We start from the raw sequence: 15,016 nt of genomic DNA, 5'->3' as shown, positions 1-15,016 counted from the left end.
TGGCATGAGCAGTGAGGATGCAAACTGAGTGAAGTCGACTGATCAGGTGAAGCAGGTGAAGGTGACAGCAGAGCAGACAGTTATCCTTAGCGCAAAGAAACAACACGATACAGCAGAGTACAAGGATCAACTTAGAGGCGCCATCAAAGCGGCATTGAACAGGTTTTCCACTGAGGTAGACTGGTCAATCTAGTTAAGACTGGATGAATGACCGGGGTATTTATGCAGAGAGGTTGATTAAATGATCTCCTGCAGATGTGTCACCAGGGAATCAGGAGAGATAATCAGACAGCAGTTTTTAAAGTCAGGAGCCAGGAGGGAAGGAAACCTCGTTCACGCCAGCTAAACACAGATAGGAAACACGGGGGAGGAAAAACACTGGCACAGAGAGCTGTCAACAACCACTTGCAACACTTCAGCATTGGGTTCACTTTTCAGACCTGGAGACCATGTCCATTTTAACACACAGTCTATAGAGACGACTGACTACCTGATCAACTCTGTGTGACATAAAATTAAAACTCCTAAGAACATTATCAACAAGCTGGTTTTTACATTGGTGCACAATCAAATAAAGTAGCTCCGACTATGTAACGCTTCTCTTTGGTGCACGATTATATTACCTCTTCTTACGACGTCATCCATCATAGCAAGCTCGCAAGCAGCTACTGAGTTTTTACTGGGAATCTACAGTTGTTTCTTTAATGACAAACTAGAGACAGTAACACCTGAAAAAGATAGAGATCAATCGATTCTTCATTTATACCTCTTCTTATCAATTTCTCCCGTCAACCGCTCCCCTCTCTTAATCTCTGCTACTATTTTTATGTCCCCATCTATCAATTGACATTTCTCTTCCTGCCTTTCCCTCCCTATATTTATCTCATGTCTCTTTCAGCTCAATCCTCTGTCTCTCCACCCACCTCCTCTTTCTCTGCTTTTTTTGTTCCTCTACGGGTGTTATCAGGCAGTGCTACAGCCTCGCTGACGTAAACTGACATGTGAAATATAGCTAATCGGAGGGTCTGGTGCTTTAATCGTCATCTGACAGAAAAATCCATTTACCCCATCCCTCTCTTTCTATGCAACATTCATCAAATCAGAAACAAACCTGTTGCTCGACTTTGGATCAAGGATCAATCGTAAATGAGCCATGAGCTTACTGTTTCAAAAGAGGAGTTAACAGTGAATTTCCTACAACATTTCTTAGACCCAGGCCACATTGATCTTGACATGTGGGATTGATGGCCAGGTGTATGATTTTATTGATGTGGCGTAAAAATAGTAAATTATTTCATTAGCAGATATACAGTACATAAAATATTGACGGCCTATACTTCTGCCACATTTTGTTGTGTTTCAAACTCAATGGATTCTTAAAATCTGAGAAAACCTTCCAGAAAAAGATGGTCAATTCTCCTTGAAACCTGTATTATTGACATCCATTTTTACTTTCTGCCAAAAACTATTTTTTTGTTACATTGGCTGGCTCATTACTGAATTTATTGGTATTTTGCATCATCGTCAGTAGACTTGTGAGAAACCACAAAAGTGCATTGTGATTTCTGTTTACTTTTGGATATGCAAGGAAAGGCAGTGCCATGTCTGTTTCACCTGTCTGTGCCCGACGTTTTCCAGCTGATCAACGACTTCAGTTTGAACTACTGGTTGATCATTGGCCTGTCAATATCCAGCCAGATCTACCGTCACTTCCGGTAAGGAAAGGCAAAGCAAGTTTATTTGTATAGCACATTTCAACAAGGCAATTCAAAGTGCTTCACATAAAACCATTTAAAGCATCAAAACATCAGGCAAAAGACAAATACCTTCAAAACTGATTAAGACATTAAGCAAACTCAATATAGGATCAAAGTTACAGTGCAGTACCTTTAAGTGAAAATGTGCAGAAGTGATTGTATATGCATGAGAATAAATCATACTGATGCAATACCATTAATGACATCATGACTTGTTGAAGTAGATGCAGACCGTATCACAAACTATCAAAGACCCAGTCATGCATGAGCAGACTAGAATTACAGCCTAATGCTTGCTTGCCTCCTCTAACCAGTCAAGTTGCAGTTTACATCCATGTTTGTCAAGACTCATATGATATATGTAGTGAAGACGTGAAAGGAATCCTTAAATGCTCCCATGTTTGACCAATAAAGTTCTGCTAGAGCCATGACAGTAGACAAAGCGCCAAGTATGGATGTCACAAAGAAGCTACAGATTCTAAAACATGGATGCTTCACACACACATCAACATGGCAGCACAGAAGAGCTATACAATCAGTATAGTTTCAAGGTGGACACCTAAGAATAGTGTCACCAATTTAGTATCTGTTCAAATGTGAAATATGGTCACAATCTCTCCTTCTGCTCCTGAGTTATAGCATTTACAAGAGTAATATGGACGTGAGGTAACAGTGACCTCCATCTTTTGACCACCAAAATCGAATCAGTTAATTATTGAATCTAAGTGAACATTTGCACTAAATTTGAAGGTTTCAAGGTAGTACATAAAACACAAAAAAAATACACTTTTTGTAACAACTGTGACAAAAGGAAAGACCCATAAAAGACAGACTCCCTTATCGGCTAGATAATGTTATTTGTTTGTGTGTTCCAAAGCAGCTACAGATCACGTGGAAATAATCTATCAGTTTTGTGATCGTACAAAACTATAGTTCATCTTTGATTAGGTTTAATTGTAAATCTTGATAAAATTAGAGAAAGATCTTTGCAAAGGTTAGTGAAGATTACAAGAGTATTGTGGTTTTGGATATGATGACCCTTTTGGGGGTTAGAGGACCCTCGTCGTCTTGGTTACAATAATAACCACTTGATTAAGGTTATGGAACAAAGACGATCTTTACAAAAGCAATCAATGTTAACAAAAAGGTGTTTTCCATGATAAAGTCTGACATTTTCTTGGCCCGCCCATCATCCTTCAATAAGACTGTCACCTTCCTTCTTTGCTTCTAACAGAAGAGACTTGTAATTACTGCGACTGATTTAGTTACACAAATCATTTTTAGCCATTTGCCAAAATGACGGATGCTGTTGTTTCTCTTGGGGCAGCAGTTATCAGAGTAATACACTCTATCGTATTACTGCCAAAAAAGGCACCATGCCAAAGTTTATTACCGAGTGTCAGCCAGTGTCCCAATATTTATGTCATCATGAGCTTTAGAGAGGGAAGACGTATCCAGAAAGACAAATCTCAGTAAAATGGCTGGCCTCACTCTCTGCAGCAGACACAGGAGCACAACGATCAGGGTGATCAGCGAACCTGCTCCTCAACGTGAGAGCAGCCGACTGAAGTGATTGCTCTGATTGCCCTGTTTCCACCACAGCAGTGACCGAGATTATCAACAACAAAACGAATCATTGGGAAACCCAATTTAAAATGGGTTGAAATTAGATTTTATTTTCAAGAACGTCAACTAATTCCGACACAAAATACATATAACAAACTGTCAGCTTTTTGGCTAATACATCAAATAAGTGCTCCATGATATGAATGAGTCAGATGTTGCTCTTTTCTATGGCGGGTTTAAACAGTTTTTGACTGATGTATTGTATGTAAAATGTGTTTCCATCACTGGTGCTGTATCTCCATCTCTAGCAACATGTGAGCTAACATCTATGTATTTCTCATCACTCTCTGTCAAAATAATCCCAACTATCACTTTACCACATAAATGTTTACCCCCATGACCTCAACTTTCAGGATAATTCCCTTGTGACTGATGGGAAAATTCATTCTTGTAATCAGGGTGAAGGCACTTCCAAGGCCCTTCTTCGCATGTCATTTTTTCATCCACCGATGTATAATCCTTCTATCTCCACAGTGCGGGCCAGGGCAGTGAATTAATAATACTCTCTGAGGGCTGCGGCTCAAACCTCTTTCAAAAATGAGGTCTGACAAAGTCTCCACTCTAATTGTATAAGCATTGCCACTTTTCGTCCGCTTCCAGGCACATCAGTGGAAGTGATGCTTGCAAGAGCTGCCCTCTTGGCCCTGATGCTGCTGTCATATCTCTGCCCTGGCAGCTACCCCCACAGCGGGAAATCAAATATACTTAATGGAGAGAGGAAACATTACGACTGTAATCGAACCTGGAACGAGATAAGTGTGTCACCAATCACCACCTTCCTGCATATCGTCGCTGTGGTGGAAAAACCTTTTACGGTAACTCCAGTGTCAGCGGTCTTTGTGATTTCAACTTGAATGGTGGGATGACACAGTGCTTCATGCTCTCAGTGTATTCAACGACCTTGAGGCGCATGAAAATATTCAGAAACTGGAATAGTACTTTACTTTAGCAGAGCAGGAAATTCTAAATTACATTTTTTTTTTTATTGTTGAAAATACAGAACTCTAATGCACCAAAACAACAAAATGGAAAAAGAAAAATGGAAAACAAATGTCCATGCCTGACAGGTTTTGTCTTCCTGTGTTTATATTGCTGCCACTTCTCGATGATCACACACTCAAGAGATTCACACACACACACGCACACACACACACACACACACACACACACACACACACACACGCACACACACACACACACACACACACACACACACACACACACACACACACACACACACACACACACACTCGTCGAACCAACACGTCCATCCACTGATGGTCTAAACAGCTCCTGGTGGGCTACAGAGTGCACGTCCAGTGGATCAAGTTCTCCCTTTGATTGAGGTCAGTATTCCTGAGAGCAGAGGCTTAGTGGTGCTCGGCTCACCACAATCCAGCTCCTGTTTCAGTGGAAATGGGCAGACCTCAGAGGGCAACCTCAAGGTGAGAGACATGGTAAGTGTTGGGGAGTAGTCAGAGCCTGCTGCTGTGTCCACATTAAAGATGTGGATTTTTTTCTGTTGAGTCAGAGCACTGAGGTTTCTGAGAGATGCTGACGGACACTGAATACAAAGTTTACTAAGAGTTTTGTATTGAAGTGTTTGTGTCTTAGAGCTGTTTTCCAACTGAGAAGAGCTTCTGGGTTCAAGAGAGACTGAATAACAAGCAAATTGTTGCTTTTTCATTGTGGTTATTACATGCAACAATCAAAAACTCGAATAATAGAGGTTTTCGGGACGAATGTCATCATTTTTTTGCTAGCAGTTGTTCCTCAACTAATGGAAATTGCTCTAAAATATGTTCTAAAAACTGAATACAGTAGAAATACCCCCAAAGTTGTATTATTTCTTGGGAACTCCCTTCTGTTTTGTGTCGTCAAGAGTCTTGGTCAGATAACTTGCAAATGAGTCGGAATTGATCTGCAGAACATAATGATACATTTTACTCTAAAATAATGATTGTGAATTTAGTCCTTTGTCTTTATAAGATGTATGGCAACATACATTTCATGCCCATATCTGTGATACAATAATAACTTGTGTAAATCTTTATCTTATACAGAATTACCGACACTTTGCATTACAGCAAAAATTAACTGTTAACAATACCATTTCCTGTATTTATTTATACAAATGTTCATATTTATAATGTATTATGTTTTGAAAAATATACATAGCTTTAGTAGTAATTATTGACCTAATAGTAGACAGTAGTTACCAATCAGTTACTTAGAACTACAAGTTCAATTACATTTCCACTGAAATAACAAACTTGTAATTAGAATGTGTTAATCTGTCTATTTTACAGTTTTGTTATCTAAAAACTGTTACAGTAAACAGCCTATTTTTGTTTAGCTGCTTACACTGAGTGTTAAATTCAGTATACCTTGTAATAACTTTACGAATTTGGGTATCAGAACTGCTCAATCTACATAAAAGTATGACCTGTTTTAAAGAAAAATGCCAAGCACAAAACTGTAAGTGTGTATTCCTGAGCTCATTTCCTTCACAAATAAATGCTAAAATATTTGAACTGAAACTTGATCTGCAGAAGTATCAAAGTCCAAAGCTGTGCCTTGCAGTTCACTCCTCTGTTCAAACTGCCACCTCTATGTCTCATGCTCCAACATTGCAATATAGTGTCGGACCAACAGCCTTCTCTCCTCATCATGGCAATACAGTGATACATTAACAATAAATAATGAAGAAATTCATCAGAAGAGACTTTGCATATAGATAGCCTACTTAAGCTGGAAGCGACTATTAACATAACTTGCAGGGACTGGAGGATAATTAGACTGGCTCTCCTTCTTTGCCTTCCTCTGTGACTAATAGAGAGACAGAAGGAGGATACAATTCTCACAAGACTGTGGTTCATCTAACAAGTCGCCAAACTCTCAACAAAGTGGAAAGGTCCCTGAAAAACTGCAGAGCTTCTCAGTGGCTATTAGACAAATATGTTTGTGAGTTATATATACATTCAATTTGTAGGAGACACAACTGCTTGCTCAATAGCAGAGCAGCAGCATTTGTTGGGTTAGATTTGCTGACACACCAAAAAGTTTTGCTGTCAGTGCCAAAGTGCACATTTTATTTCCCTTTATTTAACCAGAATAAGTCTATATCAAAACAGGGCTCTGCTTTGCAATCAAGTCACCATATCTCGAGGGACATTTAAGTGGCACATCTACCCTAATACCTGCATGTAAAAATATTATGTGTTTTATGTTACTTATGGGCCCTTGGATTTGGGATACCTGTAAACCAACAAATCTTCACCTGACAGATGAAGTACTTGTCCTTGCGGAGTCCCTTCTAGATCCTTTCTGACACTCACCTAATTATATAAATCTCTGGGAGCAGGTCATTAAATACAGGATATATTAAATATCATCAGGAGTTAGACCCCATCCATCAAACAGTCTTGACTCTCTTCATCAGGATGGATATCATGTGCATTCATCAAACCCAGGCTACACTATTCATGTATAGCAGGTAGTAGTGGTGGTGGGAGGATTATGTTCGTGAGCTGGAATAATTTCCAAAGTTGACTGAAAACACTGAATATTAAATGTTGGCAGAATTATATACATTTTTAAATAAATATGCATCCAACTGTTTTCTTCGTTATCTTTCCAATCTGCTGTTTCCTGCTGTCCATAGCGTTACTGGCTTTAGCGATCTCAGTTGTTATAGAAACTCTGGCTTAAGTATAATGCACCAAAACCAGGTGTTTTAACATTTACTCCTGCAAACATTTTCTTTCTCATAATACTAAAAAAAAAGAAAAAGAAATTACGAACAGCTCAGTGCCGCATTGATTTGGATGATATTGCAAATTAAGGACTGCAGAACTTGCCAAAAATCTGCTGAGGCACTCCGATTGCGATGCACGCACACTTTCTGAAGGGCACCACCTGCAGGGCCAGGTGATATTTAAACAGCTGGAGATGCCACTGCTATTAAATCACAACATTTTTCACAGATTAAGATGGCAGCTGCAAAATAAAAAATGTCCCCATGATTCTCATAACCCTGAAAACGCTGCAGGCGTTCTTTGGGAAACTAGCTAAAAGAGAAAAAAAATGCTATGTCTGCAGTTTCTTACTTTTGTTTCGACTGCTAACACATTATTCAGAAAGAAAGAAAGAAAGAAAGAAAGAAAGAAAGAAAGAAAGAAAGAAAGAAAGAAAGAAAGAAAGAAAGAAAGAAAGAAAGAAAGAAAGAAAGAGAAAGAAAGAAAGAAAGAAAGAAAGAAAGAAAGAAGGGGACTCAACAGTTATTAACAATTTATTTCAGCCAAGACTAGAATTTATGTGTAAATATTAGCATTTTCCCATTAATCTTTACACTTGTCGACTTTCATTACTCTAACAGTGGAAAATCACAGGCAGTTTATTAATTTGACATCACAGCTATGGCATGAGAGGCATATTATTGGTGTAGCCCTCTGATTTGAAAGGTGTCGTGTTGGAGACCTGAAAATTGATTCAAGGACACGACAGAGCCAATGTGTTATTACTCGTGTGCATGACTGCTGCTCTCTAAAGGTTTGCTCGAGGCTACCAGCCATGCATGACAGGGCAGGAGTGAGACTTTGGGCTGTGAAAATAACACATTAAGACAACAATCATCAATTTCTGTACATTCTTACCCTGTGATGTGACACAACAATGCTGGGTAATTGTTCATGCATCAGTTCCGCATACAGTGAACAACAAAAACCACACACCCAGTATATTGCCAAAGTGTGTGATAGATGCTTAGGTTTAGCCAACAAAACCATATGGTTATGTGTAGGAATAAACTACTTGATTAAGGTTTTGAAAAAAATTCCATAAAGGAAACTACATCACTTTCTTACAGACTCGAATCTTAATCTCCTGGTCTTAATCAATCCAACCACCCGTGACCTACGTCCCTCCTTTACATGACCATCATCTTTGACCCTGGTCATACTGTACATGCATGTATTTTTCATACTTAGGTGAGGCAAAACGTGACACTGATACGATACCCTATAGTGGACTACACCGCCGGAATTATCACACAAATCTGCAGCTCCCCACAGTTGTACAGAGCTTTATAGTGAGTTTGACAGCAGTTTTCGGCAAAAAAAAAACAACACCAAACACCTACGATAAAATACCCGCTCAGCGGTTAGCAACTACCTTGTGCTGTCCTCGTTATGTGCCGTGTATCACTTGACAGCCAGATAAACACCTTCCGAACATCAATACTCTGAAGACCGCCGGCTTCTTGTCCACAGGTTTATTGACATTAAAGAAGGGTGAAACTAAAACATACAAAAAACAATCAATTCTCTGCTTGGTTTAACATGTACAGACAGACAGACAGACAGACACACACACACACACACACACACACACACACACACACACACACACACACACACACACACACACAATGTAAACACATTAACTCAATCTCCAATATGAACTTTCACTAGCCCAAGGACAGTGGAGTCATTAGCAAACAGCAATTCAGCAAACCTTCATCGTAAACTTCACAACAGTAATATTGTCCAAAAATAAGGCTCTGTAGCAGTAGATAAGAACAAAACAACAATACATACCCACGATGCCACCATAAGGCGTGTGATGTATGCAGATGGCGCTGGATTAACTCCGATACAAAAAATACAACTGCTCTCAGTTCCATGCTTCCCTACTTCCTCATTACTGATCACATTGTAATAACTTCCAGGGAGTTTTAAAGTGACAACGACAAACTACAGAAACTCCTTTAGAAAACACAGAAGGTTTCTAATGCACTAATTTAATTGTAACAGAACACACCAAATGCTGCATTCAAATGGGGTCGTATTTACCGTGTACACAAGAAGGGTCCATATGAAAGGCGCCCTCGTGGTATTGACGACTTCGGAACTCAAAATTTTCGATAAGCCCAGAGTTCACGAGTTGTGACGTGTTTGCTGACGATTACAGAAATGGCAGAGGCCATGGAAGTACATTTTTCATGAGATGCACGGCTCCAAATGAATCATGTATAAATGTGACCGTTGGCTGTAAACATGTCAGCTTAAATGGTGAGGACATATATTAATATCAGGTCTCAGACACATGTCGAAAACCATCAATTTACAGTATGTCCCGAACATCCCTGCTACAACCTGATAGCTTTGTTTGCAGGGAGTGTTTCCAGTTGTCGAGGATGACGGTAGCTTTTCTGTTGTTGAGGACATGACGGGGGAAAGGAGAGAAGGTGGAAAGATTGTCAGCAGCGCTCCTTCCCTCCTCTCACAGCTGACGATGGATGGCTGCAATGGGTTCCTCGCTGCTGGCCTCTGATAAGCCCTCTTTCTGAGGCCCAAGGTGGAGGGCCCTCTTAATGGAATTGCTCTCATCTGGGTAGCAGTGGTCTATCGACTGCTCTCACCAGTGAAAGAGGACCCCCTTTGTGAAGCGAATGAACCGAGAGATTGATGAGGCTTTGCTGTGCGAAATCGGCCCAGCATCGCCTCCTATCCAGCCCGAAGGCTGCGAAGGTCTATTTAGGGCGGTGTAATTCATATGTATGTGAAAATGAAATGCCTCTGCCGGGTTGTTCGGAGAGCAATGCAATGCCAACATATGTCAAGCTCAAGCGAAACAGCCTGCAGATGCTTTGTGTAATTGGCAACAGAAAACACATCCTGATGTGTGTCGCTGTCTGGGTTGTGTGTGTGTGTGTGTGTTTTTTTTAAAATAGACTGGAAAGAAATGGACGATGGTGAGGTGGCAGCACAACAACAAATGGCTCTGCATAAACTCTTAGTATGACCCACTTTCTGCCTGCGAGAAATGATTCATGAGTTAATTGATAGTGTCAAAGGGATGTTTTTTTTCCTAATGTGCACGGTGCAAAGGCACAAAAACAGAAGAGTCCTTTATCTGCAGGTAGTCGTGTCTGTCTAACATTCTGTAATACAACAGACATCCTCAGACTTCAGGAGGCAGACGACAGGCTGATAAGATACTTATCACCGCTGAGGCTCTACAGCCTTATCTCTCTTAGAGAGGCTCTTACCTTTTGACTCTCACACAGCCAGACAATGAGCCGTTCTCAACAAGACTTTAAGCTCTGTGCGGAGGAAACTATTTGTTTTCTTGATTTCACTGTCAGTTTTCTGTAACCGGGAAACTGTCTGAACTGATTTGTAGAAACATACACTTCGATCTTAATACCAATTGTGGGGGAAAAAAATTTAAAAAAAAGGATGTGGTGCCTTTTAAGTATATGAACCTGTTTTGAAGTTATGATTTTTACTCATATCAGGACAAAAAGCCCTTTTTATATTTTTGCTCAGGATTATCAGCAGTATTAGCACTATACGTTTGTGAAATAGAGATTCAAATATTACCTCTTGGCTGAAAGCCTCCTTTTAATGCAATTGTCTCTCAGTAATGGAAAGTCCTCTGTCTTTTTTACCCCCCCCCCCCCCGGTCCTCCTCCGTCTTCCATGGTGGTGCTGCCATTTAGCAGATGTAGAGATCCCATTCATCAGGTCTGAGTGCGCCCTCATGTCTGATCATCCGTCAGCCGCTTCCCTACGTCTCTGACATCCCTCTTGCTGCTTTTTAAAAATAGAGCAGGAGATTAAGAAGAGGGGAACATTGTAGCCCTGGTCTCATGAGGTCAGTCATTCCCGTCATCCCTCCTTCAAACCTCCCCATTCCCCACCTCCTCCATCCCTTGTCCCTCCTTTTAACATCCACCTCCTCCACCTTACTTACTCCCCCCCCCCCTCCTATATCTTCTCCTGATGGAGCCATCAAGGGAAATCATTGTCCTGTAGATGTGCTGTGTGTTTTCAGCACCAAGCTGCAGAAACACAATATGAAGCCAATAAAAATTTCTGAACAACCTTGTATCTGAGCATTGGTAAAAATGTCATGCAGTGCAATTGTGAATGACTTCAAATGTAGAAGAAATAAATTACAACTATTTACCACTGATTATTAAAGTTCAGATATCCTAACTGGTATGTAAAATTAATCGGTTGAATTATTAGTTTTCTGAAACTTTGCCTTACAGATATCGTTCATCTTCTTCCTGACCTTTCCACAAAGTCATTTTGACTTGACATTACAGGAAAAGCAATAAAATGAATACTGTCTGTTTCCCATTACAATTCTCAGTAAGCTCAGGACTCGGCATATACAACAATAGTTGTAGGCACAATTAACGTTATTAATCACACCTGTGATTTTCTAGCTAAATGACAGTCAAGAAGTGGAAAAATTACAACCAGTGTAGGGCATTACATCAGTCTAACAAGTCCTTACTTTTGGAAACACCCAAACAGCTGTTCTTAATCATTCTACATTCTGATTGGTTGGTGGGTTTGGCTTGACCAGTCACCTATAATGCAGGTTTTTAAATTGCCATCATAACTAAATGAACCACATTTAAACCGTAAAGCGGTACAAACAGCAACAGTGAAGTTCAGCTTAAGATCTTTGAGCTGGGGTAATTTGTAATACCGCCACCAATAGAAATATAGCTTCACACTGGGTAGTTCTTAGCCTCTGCATCACCCAGTACAATCAACGTTCACCTCGCCGGGTATCATGGATACCTTTTTCCGCTTGGAGCATCTCCACATGTTTAAATCAGAGGAATGATCCGAATGCAATGAATTGTTTCTTACTTTATTTATTAAATGTTAATGTTAGATCAGTGCTTCATGTTATAAAGAGAAACAGGTTCTATTGAAATTAATTAGTTTTTAAACATCTCTTCTGCTATTTGAGAAGAGAACTAAAAGGTGTCGTAGTTACAGAATAATGCTGATTAATATGAATAAACACGAGACTTTTGTAGCAATACATAGATTTACATTCACAAAATGATATTCACTTAGTGTGTGCTAAGCTTCAGTTTAATGGGTGAGTCCTACAGTAGTTCAGTGTCACTCTAAAAATTGCTACCATCCTTCTTCATGAATCAAACCCAGCCTACAAGCAAACAAACAAAATAACAGCAAAATCAACAACACCTCAGATTTATGGGGGCTCTATTCTTTTCTTCTAAACAGGATACTTATGGGGAATCATGCAATCAATCAGTGAGAGCAAACACCTGCTTTCACAGCATTTCTGCAGCAGAAACCAAACGGAACGCAAATATGTTAATCAGTTGTCAGGAACAAACTAAAATCTACCCGCAATCTGACCATTTCTGTCAAAGTATAACGATAAACATTCCATAAATCTGACTATAGTCACAGACATATGTGCACAAAGTCACACTGCACAGATGTACAAAAGCACTCAACTGAGGACTCATCTACAGTCCTTGCACACACGACCTGTTCTTTTGTACCAATCAGTGAGAGATCGCGGGTAAGAACAATCACTCTCAAATGGCTTGCAGGTGCTTTGTGTGATCACCTTTAGTTAAAATGGTTTTCAAATACACCGCAAAATGTAAGATCATACTTTTTAGATAATCTTTGCCTGAAGAAATGTGGGCTCTGAAAGCTGTGTGAAATAATAATAAAAACTGTTGTTTTAGTAGCCACAGCAACAACAAACAAACAAAAGATTATCCTGCTTAACTTAATGAAATACATTAATAATTAACTAACAAGGCTTTAAATTAATCAGTTTGCATAACTTTGCAGTCATGAAACTATATTGACCATTTATTTTCCCCAATCTTCCTTCTGTTGATGCCATTATTCTTATTTTCTCCATGAAAGACAATTTGGAAGATATAATTGTTTTTGGGCTTCACAATTTGGTGTTTTAAATAAACTGAACATAACACAGCTGGCAACACAAAAACACGCATTGAGAAGTTCAACTGTCCACCATATATTTTGACCTGCTGAGAAAATTCAAGGTTATGTTGTGATCTGTTGCTACATAAATAAATTGTGTACCAGCTCTCATTCAAAACTATTTACGAAACATATATACTAGCGAATAATCTGTCTTATTAAAATCCCAGATACTTTCTTCTAATAGAAGAAGAGTGTGCGAGTTGCTTTAGACAGTTTTAAATCAGTGCTCAGACAATAATTCGGTTGCATCTCTTCTGTGCAGTCGGGGGGGCTGCATGAGAGAATCACAGCACGATGGACGGTCTATTTCACCGAGATCATTGCTTTTCCTATTGATCGTCCGTGCAGGTCTAGCCTGAGTACAGAAGAAATATATAGATTGCGTATGGGAACATAACATGCACTCACTGCCCCGAGCTCTACCACAAACAGAAAACAGATGATGATTCATACTCTAATCTGAGCAGACTGATGGTTCACAGATACATTGTAGGCAAACTAATTCCCATTAAGACTCTATAGCTGTTCTTTATTACTTACTTTGCTGTAACGTATAGAAGCTCCCTCGTGTTTTCTGTTGCTTTTCTTGTGTGGCCGTTTTCAGTTTTCACCAAAAGTGGCATAACAATGACAGCCTTCTCGGCTTTGATAATGGCCACACGTTTTGCAGAAGGTACAAATCAAAGCCCTCTCTGGACTATCTTATACATGAGTGTTTGGTTTTGTTGTCCTTTTTGTTCTGTGTGGAGGAAACTTTCTGCTACAGTGCCCACACAGTATTGAGTAAGCATCTAGAATGAGTCATAGCACCTCTAATGGAAATCCATTTAGCTTGGTCTGAAGTATAAGTCTGCGCAGGGAAGCATAGCGTCACACTGAACTGATCCTCTGGCTATCTTTCACCGCAGGAAGGACAAGCAGGACACTCAAGGTGAAAAGACCCTCGAAACAATCAAGGAATGGTATTATTTGGCCATTGTGGGAGAGTCCAGGTATTTGCAGCTGAACACTACTTCTTAGTTTTATCAGGTTCTTTTCACTGCATACATAATATAGAACTTTTGACAGATGCAGCGACCATATTCTTACGCAATCGATGGTAAGCACTGAGTCTCGATGATGGGTGACTGTGAGTGAGTGTCCTCTCTGGGAGAATTATCTGATTTGAATGAAAAGAGCCACGAAGGCTGCGGAATATGGAGCAAAATGCAGATCCATGGATCATTAATATTTACACATACTTTGGACTGGAAGGAGAATTGGATTTTGAGGCCGGTCTTTTATGCATTCAGGTTCTTGATTATGATGTTGCTGCAGCCTAAGAGTCAAACTGTGAATACATATGAAGTGATTTTTTTTTTTTTTTTTTTTTATTAAATGGAGACATAAAAGAAGGCCGGTGAAGGTCAGGCTCTCAGTGCAGCTGTGAGCATTTTAGCTCCTCTGAACTGTGTGCTACTAAAAAGACTAACTTCCTTTTCAGAGTGGAGGTTCTGTAATGTGTTGACCACATTATGTAGTCCTCCACTTTACCACTGGAGATATGTAGCCTCCTATTTGCTCAGGAGCAGGTGATACAATTTTGTTTAAAGCATTCCTGCTGGAGATTAGAAGAACTCAATCACTACAGTCTCGTTTCAGTAGTGCCGGCCAAAACTGAGCAACCTACTCTTTTCAGAAAAGTACCAGTAGAAAAGTACCAAGCTTTAAACGTGTCAACTTTTATATTTGACCAATCTCAGAATTTGATTCTTTTCCAGTTCAATCCCAATTCGATTGATTAAATAAAGAAAAAGAGGGTCCCTGTATTTTGGCTCTTTC

This window comes from Brachyistius frenatus, unplaced genomic scaffold, assembly GCF_029030835.1.
Source record: "Brachyistius frenatus isolate BFR_SWC_R1_liver_20210118 unplaced genomic scaffold, ASM2903083v1 Contig_9, whole genome shotgun sequence".
In the NCBI taxonomy this organism is placed as follows: Eukaryota; Metazoa; Chordata; class Actinopteri; family Embiotocidae; genus Brachyistius; species Brachyistius frenatus.
This window is presented reverse-complemented; position numbering follows the sequence as displayed.